Below are 25,523 nucleotides of genomic sequence, written 5' to 3'. Positions count from 1 at the left end.
TGTATTATGTATATGTGAACACTGGCTAGCCCAACCACAAACAGAATACTACAGAAACATTGAATATTTAGAAATGGTGTATGCATGGTGTAGAGAAACTAATATCCATGGTGGTGTGGCTGTGTATGTGAATAGTAAACTCAGTGCCAATAAAATTGACATAAGTAAATTTTGTGTAGACCTAGACCTAGAATTAGCTGCTTTGGGACTGTCAGATGCCAACTTAATTGTTGTTTCTGTCTACTCAACCAGTTGGAATGCTGTCTGTGTCACCTAGTGCACTTAGGGATAAAAACTGCTTTATGTGGAGACTTCAACATTCATAGTGGAGAAGGTAATGATAAAGAAAGAGCTTTCATGAACTTAGTAAGCAGCTATGAGCTATTCATAAGAAACTCTCTACCAACAAGAGGAGCTATTTGTCTTGACACAATTGTGACAAACCTAAATAGTTGGGACAACAAAGTAAGTTATGGACAAACTCAGTAAGTACGCAACAAATTCATAGCTGGCATTCAAATTATGTATTCAGAAATAGAGTTATTACAAAGAAAAGCTTAGATTATTTCAAAACTACAGTGTCTTTTATAGATTGGCACCAAATAATTGATGAATTGCCACAAAATTCTGCATTCAATCACATGTTCCAGACAATTAAAAGTGAAATTTGATGAACATTTCCCATTAGAACCCAAGAGATATTCAAATGCTAAATCAAAATGTAGACAAAAAACTAAAGAAGTAAAGAGGTGGTATGCTCCTAGACTAGCCACAATAAAATGTATTGTCGAGATACTAAATTACAAGGTCAAAGCTGCTAAAGATGTAGATATCGAGGATAGACTGTACTCTAGTTATTTACAGACCAAAAGGATCTACAAAAAGGAAGTAGAAAAAGCAAAGAAGGAAAGCAAGGTCAGATTTATTGAAGAAGCTCACAATCCTTGTAAAACAGCACGGAACCTGGTTAATGAGCACAGGAAAAAACCCACCACTTGCTCTAATTCTTGCAGTCCAGATGAGTTTAATGACTATTTTATAAAAACTGTGGGAAACACAGTAGATGAAATTTCTGACTTTGGAATAGATCCTGCAGCTGCTGTGAAATTTGAGAATAAATGCAGCATGGTAATGTGGAAGAGAGTATATCCGAAAGAAATAATAAAAATTGTAAAAAGCTACAAATCGTCAGGGAGCCCTGATATTTATGGCATGTCTTGTACTGTGTTAAAAACTATAATCAGTGAAACTGCACAGCCATTAGCAGTAGTAATAAATAAAAGCCTCTGTGCAGGAAAATTTCAAGACTTCCTGAAAGTAGCACACACAGTGCCTGTTTACATAAAAGGCAGTTCACATGAAATGTCAAGCTACAGGCCCATATCTATAATACCAGTATTAGCGAAGATGATGGAATCGATAATGAAAGAACAACTATTAAGTTACTTTGAAGGAAATAGTCTCTTTTATGATGCGCAACATGGCTTTCGGAAGGGTAGGTCAACAACAACAACAACTGTACTTGACTTAGTTACAAACATAAGTCAGGGTTTTGAAAACAAAGAGTCTAGGGTAATTCCAATATATAAAAAGGGAGATATGGACTCACCTTCCAGTTACAGACCAATCTCCATAGTCCCAGCTTTTTCTAAAATACTGGAATGTGTAATTTACCAACAGCTATCTGTCTATTTTGAAAAATTAGGAATAATTAGTGAATCTCAGTATGGTTTTAGGAAAAAGTTGTCTACTGTGGATGCTATAGACTTTGTAGTCAAATACTTACATCAAGTGTTTGAGGATAAGGGCTATGCTCAACTCACATTTTGTGATCTAAGCAAAGCTTTTGACTGTGTAAAGCATAAGCCACTCCTAGAAAAACTGGAATTCTATGGCATTAGACACAACAGCCTTAAATTAATAAAATCATATCTCCAGAATCGTAAGCAAGTTGTTTGTGTAGGTAGAGAAATGTCGAGTATAGAGCAAGTCAAGGTAGGTGTTCCGCAGGGATCTGTGCTGGGCCCCTTTTTGTTCCTGATAATGATAAATGATCTGCCGTCATTTATCAAGTCCACCACTGTGTTGTATGCAGATGATACAACATTTCCTCATGCTAGTGAGGATTTCAATAGCCTTAAAACTTGTGCAGAAAAGACAATTGACCAAGCATCCTATTGGTTCAAGGCAAATGGATTCCTGTTGAATGAAAACAAAACACAGCAGATGGTCTGTAGTCTTAGAGACAAGCTTCTGTCAGATGATCCAAGTTATGTCAAATTTTTGGGGGTATACATTGATGATAAATTATCTTGGGGTCAACATGTACAATATATTAGTGGTAAATTGTCAAGAGTTATTTACCTGTTACGGCAACTTATGGATTGTGTTCCTGAAAAATATGTTAGAACATCCTATTTTTCATTCTTTCAAAGTATAATAACATATGGAATTATTTTGTGGGGGAACTCTAGCTGTGTACATGACATATTAATACTGCAAAAAAAAAAACTATTAGGATAATTACTGGTTCTGCATATAAGGCACACTGTAAACCATTGTTCTGTGAACAGAAAATCATGACTGTTATAAACTTGCACATATACTATGTTCTAATTTATACGAAGAAGAAATTACCAGAAACAAAAACCAGAGAAAATGTACACAACCACAATACAAGAAGGAATAGGTGCCTCTATATTCCTTACCACAAATTGTCAAAGTCACTCAACAGCTGCGAAATCATGGGGTACAAATTATTTAATAATCTTCCTCAATCTGTTCAAGAATTACCTGAACAATTATTCAAACAAACAATTCATGACTGGCTAGTCCTCCACCCATTCTATGACATAAGAGAATTTATCAACTGTAATATAGTACTATAATGTTAACAAGAAACCTGTTGTTTCTTTCAAACTATTAATTGTATTTTAGTATGTATATGACGTTGTCTATTGCTGTAATGGCCGAATGACAATAAAATTATTATTATTATTATTATTATTATTATTATAGCACTAGTACTCCGTGAGCTTAGTAAGGCATTTGACTGCATCCCATATAAGGCCCTGCTCAGAAAGCTAAAAACATATAGTATAGGGGGATATGTCCTGCAAACTCTTGAATTCTACCTGAGAAACAGATGACAGATTGTCTCCATGCAAGGAGCTGATTCAGGTGAGAAGAAGCTACAGCGTGGTGTGCCACAGGGATCAGTAACAGGGCCCCTGCTGTTCATTATCTTCGTAAATGACATAGGCTCCAATGGGCACACCTTGCAGTTTGCAGATGATACAATCTTGTTCTCAAAAGGAGAGAATGTTGAACAGGCAGTCCAACAAGCAGAAGTCTCGTTCAGTGAAGCTAAGGCCTGGTTTATCATGAACAAAATGAAAATTAATGAAGAAAAAACTCAGAGGATGATATGCAGCCTCAGGAATACTGGAGCACTGGATAATGCAGCAGATGTTAAACTTCTGGGCTTTCTCATTGATACCAAATTAACCTGGCAACAGCAGACCAAACATGTATGTTACAGACTTTCACGGGTCCTGTACCTCTTGAGGAAATTGAAAAGTATAGTACCAGAACAGTACCTTCTAACTGTGTACTATGCAATGTCCCACAGCTACATCAGTTATGGGCTGTTGGTTTGGGGCCATTCTGCAGGCTGCAAGAAAGTGCTTTTACTGCAAAAGAAAGCAACGAGGATCATTACTTCAAGCAGAAAAACAGACCACTGTAAACCAGTTTTCACCAGGTTAGGAGTTCTAACAGTTTACAGCCAGTATATATTGAACTGCCCAAGGGTGTACCCAGGATCTGAACTGGGGGGGGGGGGGGGGGGGGCAGGTCATATTAGTCTCAGGAAACAAGGACTCGAGACAACATACAGCACTTATTAAATAAAACAGTAAACTAGTGAAAAACTACTTTCAATAAACATTTTAAATATAAGAATGCACTTGATTAAAAATACAACTTTTTAATTCGGTAATAAACTTCTAGGATTTGCCGGCAGTAACGTGCCGAAGACGAAAAAATTACTCTCGGATCTGCGTGAACGAGTTCAAATATCTTCTACGGGGGGGAGGGGGGGGGGGGGGAGCTGCCCACCCACCCCTCCCCCCTGCCCCTGCCCCCCCTGCCCCTCGCTGGGTACTGCCTCTTCCACATAAAGAGAAACCATAATATCTACAGAAAGAGAAATAAAGTTCACAAATACAGCACTCGCAACAAAGACAGTATCGACATGCCAAGATGTCGATTAGCAAAGACACAAAGCTTCCCAATGGTGGCCCTAAAATTGTTTAATGCTCTACCTGATGACATTCAGTCTTTACCATGGGAGCAGTTTAAACCTACTATTTTGTGTAAGCTAAAAGAGCAACCCTTCTACAATATTGAAGAATGCTTCTCTAGTAATAGCATAGTGTTTACTTGAGCTGCAGTTCAATTCCATGACTCCAACAGCAACCATTATATTTAATTTCATTATTATACTTGTATCTATTTTATTGTTGTGATATTATTGTAATCTAATTTATAACTTAAATATCTCTTGTGGTATTAAATTACTATCTTAGTAGAGTTGTATTTATGTATTTTGATAATATTGTATCTTGATGCTGTCTGTCCAGCTGTGGCTAATGAATGACATAGAATTGGTAATAAAGGTAATAATGCACGCAGCTTTTTTACATGTCACTGCCGAATGTTGGTAGGCTATAGAACGGCTCGTTAAAAAAGAAGAAGAGAAAATGCTGCATAATGGTTGGCTTAATGGATTCTGTTGTTGATAGGCTCATTATCAATGTAGCAGGTGACACTTCCAGAACTGAAATGTATTTCTCGGATTCGGATAAGCAAGCAGCTAAGAGATTACCAGATGACTGACAAAGTAATACCTTCAGTGGCCTCAAAATTTAACTATACAGTGAAATCCTTCAATACTCTCTTATGTTACACACAGTTTATGCAGAAAATTTATCCTGTGGTTAAATCACGAATTTTCATCATTCTTTTTTTGAGTTACAATGTTAGCTAATTATGATATTAACTAAAAATGATAATGTGTTACGGTTTTTGTCTAGTTGTCTAAGGAGTATTTTGTGGGAGATCTGCAGTGCATTATTTCATTCTGCTTAAAATTTAAATGATATTTGAAGCTGTATTGCTCCTCTGCTTGTCTCTTTTTACGTGTGAACTGTGGATGGCTAAGTCACTGCAGGCTAGCTGTACCAGCTGAGTGGCCAGTGGTGTCCAAGTTAAAAATGCGCCAGTAAAGCTGTTGTCCCTTATTATCGGTAAGTCGATGTGCACTTAAAGCACAACACAAAACGTACCCTTATTATCGTACTTGACAGTACTTAAGATTGCTTGGCTGCAGTCCCATGTGAAACGTAAATCCAATGAGGTTCGAGCAAGCACAGAAGAGTACGTAGTGCAATGTTTACATCAGGTTTATTCTTATGATGAATGGGTTATAGATTATGAGGTAGCATTTTAGGATAGTAGTAAGTGTTGTTAAAAAGATTTCTATAAGCTGTAGAGAACTATTTGAAACATATCACACAGCCTGAAACAAAGCAGTTTATAAACAATATTCACAAGAAATTTATAAATTAATCAATAGAAAGTCCAGAATGGAATAACAACAATACTATAAAAGAATAGACTGCTGCTCACCATATAGAGGAGACATTGAGTCACAGACAGGCACAATAAGAAGACTGTGGGACATTTAAATTTTGTCCAAAAGATCTTCTCCTAAGTAGAAAACACACACATTCACACAAACACAACCCACAAATACATAACTACTGTCTCTGGCTACTGAGGTTCGACAGTGGACTGCAACTGTGCTTGATTGGAGGCGCAATCTGACTTAGATGGTGAGGGTAAGGAGGAGGCTGGAAAGGGGAGGGGAAGGATATCAGGATGGTCGTGGAGGAGGGTGCACTGCTGCTTGTGGGAGAATGCATTGACGTGTTGGGAGAGGTGTAGGACTACTTGCTCCAGTCAGGAGGCTTGAGGAGGTATGGAGAGGGGGGAGAACAGAAAAAAGAGAGAAGTTGCAAAGAAGAAAAAGACTAATGGGTGCACTGGCAGAATAGGAGGCTGTGTAACACTGGAGTGGGAGCAGGGAAGGGGATAGGTAGGTGAAGGGCAGGGACTAATGGAGGCTCAGACCAGGGGGGTTAGGGGGAATGTAGGATATATTTCTGGGAGAGCCCCAAGTCCATGTTTCACAAAAGCTGGTGGTGGGAGAAATGATCCAAATGCTGTGAAGCATCCATTGAAGTGAAACACATTGTGTTGGGCAGCATATTCAGCAACAGGGTGATCCAACTAACTCTTGACCCCTGTTTGTCAGTGGTCTTTCATGTGGACAGACAGCTTGTTAGTTGTCATACCCACATATAAATCAGTGCAGTGGTTGCAGCCTGGTTTGTAGATCACATGACTGCTTCCATAGATAGCCCTAAAACGACAGAGATTTGAACCAAGTCAACCAGAGTTTTGTAAATTCTTGTACCTGTAGGTCTCACCCTGGAGACCGAGTAAAATTAGGCCACATTAAAGACTCTGGTATTAACTTGCACTAAGAATCTGAAGGAAGCAATGATACCTAAAATAATGTTAAAACAATGACAAATGTTCTTCCACTTCAAGTGAATTTGACACCATGTAATGTTACTAATTCCTTACGGCTTTTCCTGAGTCTAATAAACAGATAGTAGGTCTTATTGTGTTTCTACATAAGAATTTTTCTGGAGTTGTCTTTCAGTTATTTTTCCATATTCATTTGTGCACCCCCCAACTCAGAGAAGTGGATGCCTCAAAGAAACAGAAGAAATTTTGTAGTGTAGTAGTTTAAACAGAGACAGTGTAAATAGAGTCATGATCAATTTATTTAGTGACATATACCGACTAAGGTCAGCCTCCAGTTGTGGCATGAGTTCCACAAGACAACAGAAGTGTCGGTGGAGCCATCCTTATCCGTGACCCCACAATTGTCACCAAAAAGTGATGGAGTTCCAATGACTCACCAGCCATATGACATGCCAAATGTAGTAGCATCAGTGTCTGCACCACAGTGCCTGCCACATCACAGGCTATGGCCAGGAGTTTCTGGCTCATTCACAGTGCCACCCTCCTGGACGCTACAGGCATGGCCCCTGCACATTAGTTGCCTCTGAAGTATCACAGCAACAACAGCAGTGTACCCTCATGTAATAGCTACATGCTCACTTTATTCCATTCAAGCTGTGCCAAGTAAAGCAGACCCACTGTCGGTGGGCCCATTCATATGCTGCTGGGACTCCGTTAGTGCATGTGGCACCACACACTGGCAGTCTTGGGCTGGACTATGCTACTCCTGTTGCCTAAAATTTCTTGGGATTTCTACTATACAACAACTCACCCTCCAGATTCATCCATGGGCTTTGCTACTCGCCATCCCAATTGCAGCACTCAGCCCAGCCATCAAAGTTACGAAAATTTCTTTTACTATCTTCCCTTGTGAAGAAGTAAACTGTGTTGCTCATTCATGACTTCTATTGTTTATTGTCCCTCCATTCATGGATACAACATCAAAATATTCTATTTGTTATGGCAGCAGGACTCTGCTCTCTTCAGCACAACAACTACATTTACAGTATTTCAGTTGTTTATGAGTGTGTGTACGTAACAGTTTGTAATTGGGAGGAGGGTGGAGATGTTACATAAATACTTGTAACAAACACAAAATATTTCTGTAGTGTATTTGGTATGTCCCATACCATTTGGTAAATTAAAAAAGAGCAAAAATAAATAAAATTGTTGTTTTTGTTACAGTTATATGTGTTTGTATTTAATTAAGTGGCAGACAAAAGTTGGCAGCACTTCTGCTCTACAGTCTTTGGAGAGGCAAGTGCTAGAAACTAGGTCTTTGACGGTGTGTGTCTTTGTGTGGCTGTACAATGTGAAATAAACGTAATGTTCAGTGAAGTAGACAGATTCTTTTTCAACCTAAAACAAGTAAAAGTAACAATTTTTGATGTGTAGATCAAGCAAATTTGAAGGTAGAATATTTGTAAAAATCTCTGAAACTTGCAAAAGCACTGAAAATTCACATTTATTGGATTAACTACATGTAGTTTAATTTACTTATTGTATCATTTCCTTGGTATACCACATTTTCATGCTACATTCCTGATCACACTATCTCACATGTTCTATAATATCATAATTCTGATATGTCCCATTTCACACTGTTCATGTGCACAATTTATAACTCATCAGATAAACAAATGCTGTACAACAAAAAACTATATTACTCATAACAAATTGACTGAAAGGATACTGAACACAGGTCCACCAAAACAAGCAGCAAGTCCCATCCTGGGGAAGCCAGCACGAACTATTGCTAATATTGATATCACATCTGTAAAAATAATGTTTATTCATGCATATATTTGTTATGAACTGCTCTATAGTAGAGTACCTTAAGTAATGTTGTAGAACTTCCACAATAATTTAAAATCACTGTTGATTATTATTACATGGAAAATGATGGCTATTTTCAAAATGAAGCAAGTAAACAAAACATACATCTAACTTATTATTACACTTACACTTACACACACACACACACACACACACACACACACACACACACACATATATATATAAAGGGAAACATTCCACATGGGAAAAATATACCTAAAAACAAAGATGATGTGACTTACCAAACGAAAGCGCTGGCACGTCGATAGACACACAAACATACACACAAAATTCAAGCTTTCGCAACAAACTGTTGCCTCATCAGGAAAGAGGGAAGGAGAGGGAAAGACGAAAGGATGTGGGTTTTAAGGGAGAGGGTAAGGAGTCATTCCAATCCCGGGAACGGAAAGACTTACCTTAGGGGGAAAAAAGGACAGGTATACACTCGCACACACACTCATATACCTGTGTGTGTATATATATATATGTGTTTGTGTCTGAATATGTGCGGATTGATATGTGTGTGTGTGTGTGCGAGTGTATACCTGTCCTTTTTTCCACCTAAGGTAAGTCTTTCCACTCCCAGGGCTGGAATGACTCCTTACCCTCTCCCTTAAAACCACATCCTTTCATCTTTCCCTCTCCTTCCCTCTTTCCTGATGAAGCAACCGTTGGTTGCAAAAGCTTGAATTTTGTGTGTGTGTGTTTATATTTGTTTGTGTGTCTATCAACATGCCAATGCTTTTGCTTGCTAAGTTACATCATCCGAATCTGCTCCAGTCCTGAATCCATGAACCATTACACCAACAACCTGAAAAAAGCTTTCGCACCCCACAACTACCCTCCCGACCTGATACAGATGCAAATAACCAGAGCCACATCCTTATCCCCCCAAACCCAGAACCTCCCACAGAGGAATCCCAAAAGTGCCCCACTTGTGACAGGATACTTTCCGGGACTGGATCAGACTCTGAATGTGGCTCTCCAGCAGGGATACGACTTCCTCAAATCCTGCCCTGAAATGAGATCCATCCTTCACGAAATCCTCCCCACTTCACCAACAGTGTCTTTCCGCCGTCCACCTAACCTTCACAATCTCTTGGTTCATCCCTATGAAATCCCCATGAACAGAACAGAAAAAAGAGAGAAGTTGCAAAGAAGAAAAAGACTAATGGGTGCACTGGCAGAAGAGGAGGCTGTGTAACACTGGAGTGGGAGCAGGGAAGGGGATAGGTAGGTGAAGGGCAGGGACTACCCTACCCTACCCTCTGGCTCCTACCTTTGTAACTGACCCTGGTGTAAAACCTGTCCCATGCACCCTCCCACCACCACCTACTCCAGTCCTGTAACCCGGAAGGTGTACATGATCAAAGGCAGAGCCACATGTGACAGCACCCACATGATTTACCAAATGACCTGCCTACACTGTGAAGCTTTCTATGTGGGAATGACCAGCAACAAACTGTCCATTTGCATGAACGGACACAGACAGACAGTTTTTGTTGGTAATGAGGATCACCCTGTGGCTAAACATGCCTTGGTGCACGGCCAGCACATCTTGGCACAGTGCTACACCGTCCGGGTTATCTGGATACTTCCCACTGACACCAACCTATCAGAACTCCGGAGATGGGAACTTGCCCTTCAATATACCCTCTCTTCCCGTTACCCACCAGGCCTCAACCTCCACTAATTTCAAGTTGCCGCCGCTCATACCTCACCAGTCATTCAATAACATCTTTGCCTCTGTACTTCCACTTCGACTGACATCTCTACCCAAACTCTTTGCCTTTACATATGTCTGCTTGTGTCTGTTATTTGCGGATGGATATGTGTGTGTGTGCGAGTGTATACCTGTCCCTTTTTCCCCCCAAGGTAAGTCTTTCTGCTCCCGGGATAGGAATGACTCCTACCCTCCCCCTTAAACCCCACATCATTTTGTCTTTCCCTCTCCTTCCCTCTTTCCTGATGAAGCAACCGTGGGTTGTGAAAGCTTGAAATTTGTGTGTGTGTGTTTGTGTTTGTTATTGTTTCCCTCAACGTACCAATGCTTTCGTTTGGTAAGTTACAGAATCTTTGTTTGTGTGTATTTGCGGAAGTGTAAAATATATATATATATATATATATATATATATATATATATATATATATATATATATATATATATATATATAAAACACAGATGATGTGACTTACCGAACAAAAGTGCTGGCAGGTCGATAGACACACAAACAAACACAAACATACACACGAAATTCAAGCTTTCACAACAAACTGTTGCCTCATCAGGAAAGAGGGAAGGAGAGGGAAAGACGAAAGGATGTGGGTTTTAAGGGAGAGGGTAAGAAGTCATTCCAATCCCGGGAGGGGAAAGACTTACCTTAGGGGGAAAAAAGGACAGGTATACACTCGCACACACACACATATCCATCTGCACATACACAGACACAAGCAAACATTTGTAAATGCAAAGAGTTTGGGCAGAGATGTCAGTCAGGTGGAAGTAAAGAGGCAAAGATGTTGTTGAAAGACAGGTGAGGTATGAGTGGCGGCAAATTAAAATTAGCGGAGATTGAGGCCTGGCGGATAACGAGAAGAGAGGATATACTGAAGGGCAAGTTCCCATCTTCGGAGTTCTGTTGGTTGGTGTTGGTGGAATGTATCCAGATAACCCAGATGGCGTAACACTGTGCACAGATGTGCTGGCCGTGCACCAAGGCATGTTTAGCCACAGGGTGATCCTCATTACCAACAAACACTGTCTGCCTGTGTCCATTCATGCGAATGGACAGTTTGTTGCTGGTCATTCCCACATAGAAAGCTTCACAGTGTAGGCAGGTCAGTTGGTAAATCATGAGGGTGCTTTCACACGTGGCTCTGCCTTTGATCGTGTACACCTTCTGGGTTACAGGACTGGATTAGGTGGTGGTGGGAGGGTGCATGGAACAGGTTTTACATCGGGGGCGGTTACAAGGGTAGGAGCCAGAGGGTAGGGAAGATGGTTTGGGGATTTCATAGGGATGAACTAAGAGGTTACGCAGGTTAGGTGGATGGCGGAAAGACACTCTTGGTGGAATGGGGAGGATTTCATGAAGGATGGATCTCATTTCAGGGCAGGATTTGAGGAAGTCGTATCCCTGCTGGAGAGCCACATTCAGAGTCTGATCCAGTCCCGGAAAGTATCCTGTCACAAGTGGGGCACTTTTGGGGTTCTGCTGTGTGAGCAGAACCTCAACCTCCTCTCATTGCACACAGACCCAGTCTCTCCCATCTACTCAATCTCCCACTTCCACCTCCACTCCCCCCAAAACCTCAAAATTCCAATCAACACAATCTGGAACCACAACACCCTAATTCAGTAGTTAACCTTTCCTCCAAACCTCTCTCCCAATCCGAAACCTCTGTCCTATCCAAAGGCCTCGCCTTCAGCCCCACTCCCAACCAAACAGCCCTTGTCAAAGATTTACTGTCCTACACTCGTACTCTCTGCTGGAAATATCACTTTGCCACGAAGAAAAACGATCCTAATACTACTCCTAATGTTCCAACTCCCCAAGACACTATCCAAATTGAACCCTGCCTGGAACAGTTCCATCCTCCGTCACAGCGGGACCCACTTCCTCTTCCTCAAAACCACCCTCTCCAAACTTTCCAGAAATTTCTGACTTCCAGCCTTGCCTCTCAATCCTTCTTAAAAAACCTTAATCCTACTCCCAACATCACCACTGCTGAAGCCCAGGCTATCCGTGATCTGAAGGCTGACCGATCCATCGTCATTCTTCCGGCGGACAAGGGTTCCACAACCGTGGTACTTGATCGTCGGGAGTATGTGGCTGAGGGACTGCGTCAGCTTTCGGATAACACTACATACAAAGTTTGGCAAGGTAATCCCATTCCTGATGTCCAGGCGGAGCTTCAAGGAATCCTCAGAACCTTAGGCCCCCTACAAAACCTTTCACCTGACTCCATCAACCTCCTGACCCCACCTACACCCCGCACCCATACCTTCTACCTTCTTCCTAAAATTCACAAACCCAATCATCCCGGCCGTCCATTGTAGCTGGCTACCAAGCCCCCACAGAACGTATCTCTGCCTACGTAGATCAACACCTTCAACCCATTACACGCAGTCTCCCATCCTTCATCAAAGACACCAACCACTTTCTCGAACGCCTGGAATCCCTACCCAGTCTGTTACCCCCGGAAACCATCCTTGTAACCATTGATGCCACTTCCTTAGACACAAATATTCTGCACGTCCAGGGCCTCGGTGCGATGGAGCACTTCCTTTCACGCCGATCACCTGCCACCCTACCAAAAACCTCTTTCCTCATTACCTTAGCCAGCTTCATCCTGACCCACAACTTCTTCACTTTCGAAGGCCAGACATACCAACAATTAAAGGGAACAGCCATGGGCACCAGGATGGCCCCCTCATATGCCAACCTATTCATGGGTCACTTAGAGGAAGCCTTCTTGGTTACCCAGGCCTGCCAACCCAAAGTTTGGTACAGATTTATTGATGACATCTTCATGATCTGGACTCACAGTGAAGAAGAACTCCAGAATTTCCTCTCCAACCTCAACTCCTTTGGTTCCATCAGATTCACCTGGTCCTACTCAAAATCCCATGCCACTTTCCTTGACGTTGACCTCCACCTGTCCAATGGCCAGCTTCACACGGCCGTCCACATCAACCTCACCAACAAGCAACAGTACCTCCATTATGACAGCTGCCACCCATTCCACACCAAACGGTCCCTTCCCTACAGCCTAGGTCTCCGTGGCAAACGAATCTGCTCCAGTCCGGAATCCCTGAATCATTACACCAACAACCTGAAAACAGCTTTCGCATCCCGCAACTACCCTCCCAACCTGGTACAGAAGCAAATAACCAGAGCCACTTCCTCATCTCCTCAAACCCAGAACCTCGCACAGAAGAACCCCAAAAGTGCCCCACTTGTGACAGGATACATTTCGGGACTGGATCAGACTCTGAATGTGGCTCTCCAGCAGGGATACGACTTCCTCAAATCCTGCCCTGAAATGAGATCCATCCTCCATGAAATCCTCCCCACTCCACCAAGAGTGTCTTTCCGCCGTCCACCTAACCTGCGTAACCTCTTAGTTCATCCCTATGAAATCCCCAAACCACCTTCCCTACCCTCTGGCTCCTACCCTTGTAACTGACCCCGGTGTAAAACCTGTCCTATGCACCCTCCCACCACCACCTACTCCAGCCCTGTAACCCGGAAGGTGTACACGATCAAAGGCAGAGCCACGTGTGAAAGCACCCACATGATTTACCAACTGATCTGCCTACACTGTGAAGCTTTCTATGTGGGAATGACCAGCAACAAACTGTCCATTCGCATGAATGGACACAGGCAGACCATGTTTGTTGGTAATGAGGATCACCATGTGGCTAAACATGCCTTGGTGCACGGCCAGCACATCTGTGCACAGTGTTACACTGTCCGGGTTATCTGTATACTTCCCACTAACACCAACCTGTCAGAACTCCGGAGATGGGAACTTGCCCTTCAGTATATCCTCTCTTCTCGTTATCCGCCAGGCCTCAATCTCCGCTAATTTCAATTTGCCGCTGCTCATACCTCACCTGTCTTTCAACAACATCTTTGCCTCTTTACTGTCGCCCGACTGACATCTCTGCCCAAACTCTTTGCATTTACAAATGTCTGCTTGTGTCTGTGTATGTGCGGATGGATATGTGTGTGTGTGCGAGTGTATACCTGTCCTTTTATCCCCCTAAGGTAAGTCTTTCCGCTCCCGAGATTGGAATGACTCCTTACCCTCTCCCTTAAAACCCACATCCTTTCGTCTTTCCCTCTCCTTCCCTCTTTCCTGATGAAGCAACCGTTGGTTGCGAAAGATTGAATTTTGTGTGTATGTTTGTGCTTGTTTGTGTGTCTATCAACCTGCCAGCGCTTTCGTTTGGTAAGTCACATCATCTTTGTTTTTATATATATATATATATATATATATATATATATATATATATATATATATATATATATATATGTCTGCTTGTGTCTGTATATGTGTGGATGGATATGTGTGTGTGTGTGCGAGTGTATACCCGTCCTTTTTTCCCCCTAATATATATATATACTTCCCACTAGTGTGTGACAGTCTTTTTGTCGTGCCTCTCTGCGACTCAGCATCTTTAGTACGTTGGGCGTAGCAACTTTGCTTTTAATAATATTGTTACATTCCACCCTGGATTTTCCATTGTTTGATTTCTCCCTGTTAACAGATGTGGATGAACAAATGTCAGCCTAGACTAGTCTCAGACCGCTTTATAGAATATGCTGGTAAAATTACATTTAAAAATAATTTTGTTTGTATTGGGGAACATGACACTGGACACGTGCGCACACAGACACACACACACATACACACAAACATATATATATGGAAACATTCCACGGGGGAAAAATATATTTATATGTGTGTGTGTGTGTGTGTGTGTGTGTGGTGTGTGTGTGTGTGTGTGTGTGTGTGTGTGTGCGCGTGTCCAGTGTCATGTTTCCCAATACAAACAAAATTATTTTTAAATGTAATTTTACCAGCATATTCTATAAAACGGTCTGAGATTAGTCTAGGCTGACATTTGTTCATCCACATCTGTTAACAGGGAGAAATCAAACAATGGAAAATCCAGGGTGGAATGTAACAATATTATTAAAAGCAAGGTTGCTACTCCCAATGTAGTAAAGGTGCTGAGTCGCAGAGAGCACGACAAAAAGACTGTCACAAATAAATATTCAGCCAACAAGGCCTTGTCAAAAATAGACGATAGAACACACACACGCACTCACACAAATGCAGCTCACACACATATGACTGCAGTGTGGCTTCCGCTCCCAGAGACTGTAGTCATGTGTGTGTCAGTTGTGTTTGTACGTGTGTGTGTTTTCTGTCATCTATTTTTGACAAAAGCCTTGTTCGCTGAAAGCTTATTTGTGACAGTTTTTTGTTGTATCTGTCTGCAACTCATCATCTCTGCTGTATGGTGAGCAACTTTCCTTTCCATAATATTGTTAATAGGCAGAGTAAGATATGAAGAATAGCTTGTACTCCAGTAGTGATTGGGTAAAGTGTCCCTGTACTGTCTGCTCCCATCATGTGCAGCAACACTATTCAGCCAGTACTGAAATACCGGTTACTTTATCCTGTTTTATTATTCCTGTTAATACATGTCAATAAAATGAATATTGCACTAGACTAATCTGGGACCACTCTATTGACTGAGCATGTAAATTTCTGTTTTAAAAATCATTTTGTTTCTGAAGAGACTTGTGAGTGTCCACACCCATGGTTACCGTGTAAATGCCAATGACAGTAAAGGCAGAGATGAAGATCACTAGTATAGCAGAACTAGCAGAAGAGGCACGCCTGTTTTCAGGAATCAAATGAAAGCTACACGCATCTAAATCCACTAGTGTTGCTGTCAGGATGCAGTGGCTAGTGGTCAGCATCGGCTCACCAGCCAATCAGTCATTGGAAACCCAATTCTGTACCATCTGGCAGGAATTGTCAGCCTCTGGGCACCAGCTCAAATGGCTCTGAGCACTATGGGACTTAACATCTGAGGTCATCAGTCCCCTAGAACTGAGAACTACTTAAACCTAACTAACCTAGGGGCATCACACTCATCCATGCCTGAGGCAGGATTCGAACCTGCAACCATAGCAACCGCACGGTTCCAGACTGAACCGCCACAGTGACCAGAGTGGAACAGCTCACAAGAGCCATGTAGAGAGCAGAGAGAAACAGGATGGTGGGCAGTCAATCTGTCCTGACAGTGCATGGAACATGGAGAAATGCTGTTGGTGTGGAGAAGAGGAATACTGCTAAACTAACAGTATAGGCAGTGGTATGGTTGATGGAGTCTTTTTGCCATGCTGGGAGCAAAGCTGAGTGTGAGGACGGATAATTGCTGTTGTTAAAGTGATGTGGTTGATGTGGAGTGTTTGATGCAGTGAGAAATAAGATACTCTATTGTGTCTGCACCCTTAATTTGGGGGATGACTGTAAATGCCTCTACACTTTGGATACAGAAGCTGTATTTGTGTTGTGGGAGTCAAACGTCAAAATTAGGTACCAGATATCCTCTGCCTGAAAGTACCACACTGCCCCTTTAACACTTACTGCTGTATGCGAGAGTGGTGTGAGGATGAGGGTACTTCCATATTACAATTTTCTAAGTGTGAATAGTTGCTGGAGGTATTTATTTGACAGATGCACTATAAGTGGGTCTCGGGTTTTCAGACAGTGGCTGAGCAATGTGTTCTGCACAGAGAGAGAGGGGAAATGTTTGCGACATCGCCACTATGTGATTTGTAACAACTTTGTTTCATGGACTGTGTTAAGACTGTTTGCAACTGAATGTGAACATCACATGAGTACAAGCCTTCAGATATTCCTTGGTATTCTGTGACTTGTCCTTTGGTAAAGTCTTCACCAAAACAGTTTTACTGGTTCAAGGAAGATTAAGATTAAATTATTTTTCAGTTAATAAAGAAATACTAAGATACAATTTAATTTATTACTTTTTGGATAAGTGGAAGAGACAGTATGATCGAACTGAATTTCCTGTTTTGATCTTATTGTTTCTGCTGTAACAACACCAACTAATACATAAATAAATAATCACAATTACAATTCAGTCCTATTCTCAAAGTTTTGTTTGTCCTGCAATCTAGTGACGTTTGCTAGTACTATCTCCATGATGAGCTTGTTGCTATAATTATTCTCATGATAACAACTGCTGTCAGTTGATAACAATTACAGTCAATTTAAAATTATTATTTCCTTTGTTAGACGTTTCATTCCAGATTAATTTTCACTCTTGGTTCAACAGAATCTCACCATGTTCTAAAGCCAATTAAAAGCTGGTAATGTTTTTCCCAGTATTCTAACACAAGGAAAAGGAACCAAATTTCTCATTGGCATTCCACTTAGTAAATCATTAGCGTCTCTCATACCCAAATAAAATATTGGTCTGGGTTCTAGATCAATATTTTTTGAAGGAAAACATTTTTGTTTTTTAATGTTACATTTACTTAAACAGTGGCATTGATGTTTGTATTCGCTCCATATTTGTTTGAGAATGTGTAATCCAAATGTTTTCAAATACAACAATAGTTTCTAACGAGATAGAATTTAATGCTAATGTCTGCTGTGTTTCACAAAACTGTCAAATTTTAATGAGAGAAATATAGTGTTGTAGTGGCTAGTTCATAGTTTCTCTTGCACTACAAGTGGGGCGCGGGTTTTCAGACAGTGGCTGAGCAATGTATTCTGCGCAGAGAGAGAGGGGCAATGTTTGTGACATTGCCAGTTTGCCCTTTCAGTGCAGTCAGCACTGCACTCTCACGCATCAGCTGACAATGAGTGGGATGATAATCGGGGGCGCACCAAACAGTGTTGTTATTCATGAGAGTTTCACCATTCCACGGATATGTTATGCACCTGGTAGAAAATATTCTACTATATATTAATTTCAGTCATACTTTCTGAATAGTTTGTCTTGCTATTTTCGTGGATTCCAATCTCTTTTTGATCTACTGATTCTGATACAGTCTACACAACTGCAGAAGCAATGCAGTCTTCGTCCTTATACACAATTCTTTTTATTGGGGCAAAACAATGTCAGTGGTGACACTTACTCAGTGAAGAAGCCCTCTCTTCAACATGTGGACAAGACGAATTATAAATCCTTAAATTTTTCATTTATATTGCCACGAACACGCAGTTGTTGCAGAGATTATCCCTCGAGCAGGCGCGCCAATTTTCGTAACACGAGCGGGCGTGGCACACTTAGTGCATATGTAGTTAAAAACTCTCATTATGCAACCAAGGGAAAGGAGTATGAGCTAAATCACAGTTTAATTTTAGTTTATTTAAACAACAATACAAGAAACTTATATTAAACTGCTAATTTACTATTTGATTAAACAAATAAGAAACTTTCATATAATTCTATTGCCACAGCTGACATATCAATCTAATCCAACACTTTTTTAAGCACATACTGAACAAAAACACCCATTCATTGCAATATAAAATGACAAAGGCTTTATATATTGAAGAAGTATCAGTCTTCACGAAGTACCTTCCATCTACACAGTTAACTGTACTGCATATTTTCGGGAAATGCTTTACACTTCTCACACATGTGCGCTTCTTTTACACGTCCTTTGTAAAGAAAGCTATTGCATGAGTTACACCTTACAGCAGGCTCCTCAGTTCTTTCAACACGCTGATCTTTGTATTTCACAAGGAAAGTTGTAATCTCAGCAGGAAGTGTTGAGGCTTCATAAGAGATGGTGCTAAATCTTTCAGGAAAATTCTTCTCCTCTTTTTTGGATTTGTCTCATTTGCATGAAAAATTATGTGACCATTGATTCCAGCTATATCCATTAGAGCACAGAATACAACTGATGGCCATTTTCTTGTCACCCGAGAGACGGAATACGTACTACCTCCCAGTTGATTAACTGTGTCGACTCCTCCCTTTGTTATACATTATAATCTAAAACTATCTCTGTTTTACCTGTAACTTCATTAATGGTTCCAAAATCGTGCTTAGTTGAAAGTAATGTAACTGACTTGTTTAGTTTTGGCACATACGAAACTAGTGTCATATCATTATGAAAACCAAATAAAGAGGAGTGAATAGCCCTACATTTCTCAGGTAAAAATTCTTGTGGGATCTCGCATTTGTTTTTCTCAATGTGCTGATGCACGTTAATCACTTTTTCAAAAGAGAGTTGGCTAAGGAATAACTGGTGTACCAATTATCCATTGTAACGTTTCTTCCTGAGCCTTCAGTGTGAGTAACTAGCATTCCTATAATATCACAGGGAGAATTAGAAACATCGTATGGTCCTTTAGGTTGTTTTCCACAATATACTCCAATATTAATAGTGAAGAATGTTTTAGCATCTGCTATACCAAAAATGTTTATCCCGTACTTCGCTGGTTTGTTTGGGAAATATTGAACAAAAGAACAGTGACCCCGGAAAGCTAGCAGCGTTTTGTCTACTGTCACAAATTGTCCTACACTAAAAGCGTTGTTGCAGTTCACCACAAAGGCGTCCAATATTTGCCTTATTGCAGCAAGTTTATCAGTTACTCTTCTTTCTTGCCTTGTATTCTCGTCATCATAACTGATACATTGAAAAGGAACAGAGATCTTTGGTAGCTCATCACAACTCTCGTAATCTCCATACCAGTACCATCTGTTGTCCACAGTTCAATGACATTTGTGTGGTTTGCTTTCTTAGTCCCAATCAGATACAGCAGTCCCAACAATGCCATTATTTCACACCCTGTAGTTTGTAGTTTCCTTAGTGTCCCTTTCTCTGGAATATTGTACACATTCTTTCTTAGATTGAAAGTGTATGTTCGTGTATTTTACAATTTCATCAATCATTTCCAAGCTAAGTATTGTCCATAAACACTCTGTTTCACTTGTGACATCTCTGGCAACACGTGAGGCCCAGGGAAATTTTTCACAATATTCTTTCTTTTTGTTTTCCAGGTCAAATTAGGAAATATATTTTTCCACTTATACATTTTGTACCTTCCAATAAAAATACCACCAGTGGGGAGTGGCTCTTCAGTCATCATCTAAATTGTGGACTTGATCAGAATCTGAATTGTGGTCACTTCGTGTGATAAATTCCTCTTCTTCTTTAGAATCATCATCATTTTCGTTGTCTGGTACAGAGTTGAACTCTGGGTCCTCGTTGAGTAATCAGTCAAGCTTGTTGTCTGTCAGCTTTGATCTCACCCTACACAGTGATACGTCCTCTTGTCACGTGTTATCTTTTGATTCAATTAAAAAGGAACAAAATAAAACTGAAGGAAAAATTAATTACATGACCGGGCACGTGGCATACAGATGACATAGTCGCAGTTTATTTTAAGTTTTTGTAGCTCACATGGACCTATGGCAACACAACTTCTCACTGTGCTAGGTGAAACAATAATGCAGGAAAAGGTAGGGGCTTGCTATTGTAAAATGACAATGGAACTGTGCATGACAATGTTATTTGCGATTGGCGCACTTTATACACAAGCGTGATTGCTCAAGGGTTAATGTATACAGCATGCAACATCGTAGCCACGTAAATGAACAATATACTACTGACTTTGGTACGATGCAACTGTCAGCCACTATTTCAGAACGACCACAGACAGCAAGAAAACAGACATGCACTGAAATGATTTTAACTCTGGAAGTAAAAACATTGTGCTAACCAAAAACAATGGCAACAAGAATGAATTTCAATAGCAACTCGATGGTACAGAAATTAAAAATGACACAGTTTAGCAAAGTGTACCTGGCCCAGCCAAGACAGGCAGTCATGCAAAAACATATGTGAAACTATGCAAGGAAAGCTGCATTGATCAGTGGGTGATAAGGCTGAAATATGTCTGAGTGAATATATGTTACTCACCAGTGACATTAATGCAACGTAATTCAAAATAATGCTAACTACTACCCATAAATTTGCACTTTATATATTCAGCTCAACCTAATGAAATGCTCATGTTACTAATCTTGTGCTTGCACAGTTTGTCAAAACATAACAAGTTAAAAAATGACTGATTTTGTGAAATGTGAGAGATTATTTCCCTGTACACTTACAGTAGCCACTGGCGATCATTACTTGCCTCTGCACAAATAAAACACAAAATTGCATAATGATAGTTTCTAAGATGGATTCATAGCTATTAATAGCAAGTAATGCAACCACAGGTCCAACTGCCACACAGACAAGGCGTTGATGAGTTTAGTACTTACCAACTTCAAGCCAATTAATCGACGCCATCTTTTGCTGTCGGACTACACTGAATTTGACTCACAGAGGTTTACCTATTACAAAAGACTCCATAATACAGTCCCTACTAATTTCTTGTTGATAGTCCCTGGCCCGTAATTTTTCTGCATGCCTTACACAGCCCACCCATGCAGAAATAGTGACATTCTCGATCGTTGCATGCAGAAGACTCTCAACATCTACAATTTTAAAGGTACATTTTTTTTTCTGTGATATAAGCTTGCATCTGCACCCATATCATCTTGATGGGATTGTAATGGCAGTGGTATAGTGGTAATCTAATTGCTTCATGCCCACATAGTTTAGCAATCTCATCTATCTCGTAGGCATGATAAGCTGGCTTATTTGCGTTGACAATCAGCACAGTTCCACTCTGGTTCATGACAAATTGTGAGGGGTGTTATTACCCAATAACAAAGCCATAATATCTAACTTTCTGGTATGTATAGTAGGGATTGGTTAATTGCACTCAGGGGACACTGGCATTGTCCATCATAATAACTGAATCTGAGTGGATGTTGGGCAATAATTGTTTTGCAAACCATTGTTTGAGCACACTGTACAGTCAGCTGATCCTGCATGTACATAGTAAGTCGGCTACCTTTACCTACTGGAACATTAAGATCACCAAATCTGTCGCTTATTTTCCAACACATTGGCCTTGTGTGGTTTTGGTTCACACACATTTCGTTGTTATAATAAATTTGAGATGACCCACTGTCTCGAACTTCCTGCATTCTTCTTAAAAAATACAATCCTTGCAGCTACAATATCACTTCTCTCCATAAGGAATTTTTTTCCCATTGATCCTCTTACAATGTCGAACACCCATTTCCTTTTAATATCTGTAGCACTATCCATCAACTGTTGTTAAAATCAAATTTCTATGGTGATTTAAAAGATGCCATCCCACTGGCTTTGACAGATGTGTTTGCTTCACTGGAGATGTGCTGCATAGTTTTGCAGTCCCACATCACAGGCCTCAGCTGTTCTTCCCTGGCTGTTGGCAACATTGGGGTGACCACCACCTGACAGCAAGTCCTCTGCTTTGGCTTCTCTCTTGAGGAAGTTGTACACTCTGAATATTATAACTCTTGCTCGCTTGTGCAGCACTTGACATTTTCCTGATCCATCAGCCATAACATACACTTCACAAACAATTTGATCATACACATACACATACTGCCAAAGAAATTACCACTACACATTTAAAGCACACACAGCAATGCACGAAACAGGCTGAAGTGGTGGAATGATGCTATTTGTTGCAATGTCACGTGTACACTGTCCCTTGATAGAGTCCACACAGGATACAGTGGTCGATGCACAGTGACCAGTATTCGTCCAAAGTACTGGGTGTGTTCATTTGTTTGTTTGGAAGAGGAGACTGACAAGTGTTTTCCACCTTCTGGCTGGTCAACGATGACAGAATCGAGACATGCATCCGGCAACCTTTCTCAAACGATTTTACAGAAACTATTCGGTAAAAACGTTCAATTTTGTTTTACTTAGATCTTTATATGTCAGGTTCATGATGTGCCCATCATTTCATTAATAGTCATACTTATTGCGATATTTATGTACAAGTAAGACACTGCATGAAATTTGCACAAGTCTGCAGTGAAAAATAGAGATTGTTATGACTTCGAATTTGGAGCATATTAGATAATATGTTGTTGCATACAAAATTTAGCTAACATATCTAATTTTTTTTAGGCTTCGGTAGAGGTATCTATCTATCACTAATCTCGTTTACTGCAACATCGATAAAGCTGGAGTGAAATGCCCACAACATTCCTCATATTTCATAAAGAATTTCACATATCAAAATGAGATTTTGGCAAATGATAGCATGCAAAGAGAGTATTTTGCCATATCATTACTATGTAAAATTTCATAGTCTACTATGTTATTCCAATAATTACACACTTTTATGATGAAAGAATGTAATGTTTAAGGACCATCCACAGCAGTTGAAACTAGAAATGCTATGGGTTTTGGAACAGCATAAATGGAGACATTACAATTTCTTTTGTACCAAGTACACTATACTTTTACTCAGTATCTCACTTAATATACAACTGTTTCAGAATTCTCTTCCAATTGTGTCTGTACAACAAGTTAGTGAGGAGAGACTTCATAGACTCTAGTGTGTGGTGCCAATGAAATCGACACCAACATCGATGCATCCATCTTTGAACTAAGCTAAGATTATCTTTGCTCTGTTCCACCATGTCCAGTTATTTGTGAGCCTTGCTTGTGTTTTGGTGAATAAATGAACTACTGTGAAATGGGGGTTGTTTGGTGTAACTAACCCGAACATCTCCCTCACTGGTGACCCATAGTTGTAACGTCTTCCGTTTTCGCCATTTTACTGTGTCTGCGACCTCCACGTCGGTTATTTTCACATCTATTACATCGAGACAGCATTCAAACAATGACTTCGGCCCAGCACCTAACGCCGGATTTTGTGATCAACATGCATCGTGTTGCGGGCGATGTACACCCACCAGGACTGCAACACGATTATGCCGTTTTCGAGCCTGCAACAATAAGTGAGGTTAGGAGTGTGCATGACTCCGGCTATCAAACACCTTTGTTCCCACCACATGCACCCTCCCTCATCGACTGTGCAGTTACCTCTTACGGATCTCCGTGCAGTGCGGGACGAATGCCGATTTCTGCAAATGCTTCGTTGGACAACCTACCACCACCAGGACAATGATTTGCCATGCCGCAATCTGTGCACTACCACGCAAATACCTGCTATGTGGCCGGAACTGTTTTGTTCACAGGTCAACCTCCTCAGCATCTGACCACGCCCGTGCCTGCCTCAGTTCAGCATCAGCACATGCCTTCCTGCTTCGATACCTCGGCCTGCAACAGGAACAATAACTTGTCATCTGTGCCTGACCTCCACCTCCATCCCACTGCTACGCCTCAGTGTTTTGTGCCACGACATTCACCTTATCCACATGCTGTTTTGAGTGGAGTAACTATGAACAGTGAACATTCACACATTCCGTCCCACGTTCGACATCATTTCCCACACTGTGCTTCTGGACAGCCCACACCACAGCAGCCTCCTTGCAAAACAAGTGGCCCCGGCTCTGATCATACATTGAGCTTTCCATGCACTAACACGCGTTCTCAAACTTTGAACTTTCTCTCACCTGTCATCCCCGTGCCAGCTCCAGTCGAGCTTCTGCTACCATTCTCGGCACATCTCAGTGCCTCATCCATGTCAGTCTTCCGTGACACGTCAATCTGAACACATGTGCAATGTGTTGAGCTTCCGCAACCGCAATTGACAAATTACAATGTCTCACACGCGTCGGCCTTCCGCGTCGCAATGGATCGCGCTCAACCACAATGTGTCACCTTCATGCTGCCATCCGAACAGCCGCCGTTGCCACATCCCCTGGAGGTACACTCTCCTGGAATACTACAGCAACAACAGCTCGTTTCAGGCAGTGCCCCGACGAACTCAACTCAACCTGTTCTTCCGTACCGGCGCTGCCGCCGTTTAATCCCGACAGAGCTACAACCTGGTTCAAAATTGCGGACGAAATGTTCGACCATTACAAACTTGACGAGTCAACGAGGTTTCTGTGCCTCATCACCCACCTGCACGACCAGGAGGACTTGATTGCTGACCTGGTCGATGCCCCGGGCTCATCTACCCGTTACACTCTAACCAAAAAGACAGTTCTACATCAGCTTGCATGCTCAACTGAGGCAGCAATACAGCAAGTGCTCCACGTCAAGCAACTAGGCAATGACAAACCTTCACAGCTCTGGAGATGGCTACGCACCCTGGTCAGTGCCAATCTACTCTCTGACACAGCTCTCCTCGCCATCTGCTCAGATAAACTATCTCCTCACATCCGCTTTGCTCTGGCTCAGAGGTCTCCCGAACCTGTCGAGCATAAAATGACAATTGCTGACAAGCTACACGATGTATCACTGCTCTGTTTTGCCAGCCACTGCCTACCTGACAAGTCTCAGGTTCAGGATCATCGTCCTGCGGCCGGACATGGCCAGGGCCACACTGTGCCGACCGTTCCACTCGCTCTGGGAAGCAGTAAACAAGCTACTCGGACGTCACCGGCTCCGCATATGGTCACGCCCCCTCCTGCAACTGAGCCTGCT

The sequence above is a fragment of the Schistocerca americana genome, chromosome 1, assembly GCF_021461395.2.
Source record: "Schistocerca americana isolate TAMUIC-IGC-003095 chromosome 1, iqSchAmer2.1, whole genome shotgun sequence".
Lineage (NCBI taxonomy): Eukaryota > Metazoa > Arthropoda > Insecta > Orthoptera > Acrididae > Schistocerca > Schistocerca americana.
Note: the sequence above shows the minus strand (reverse complement) of the source record.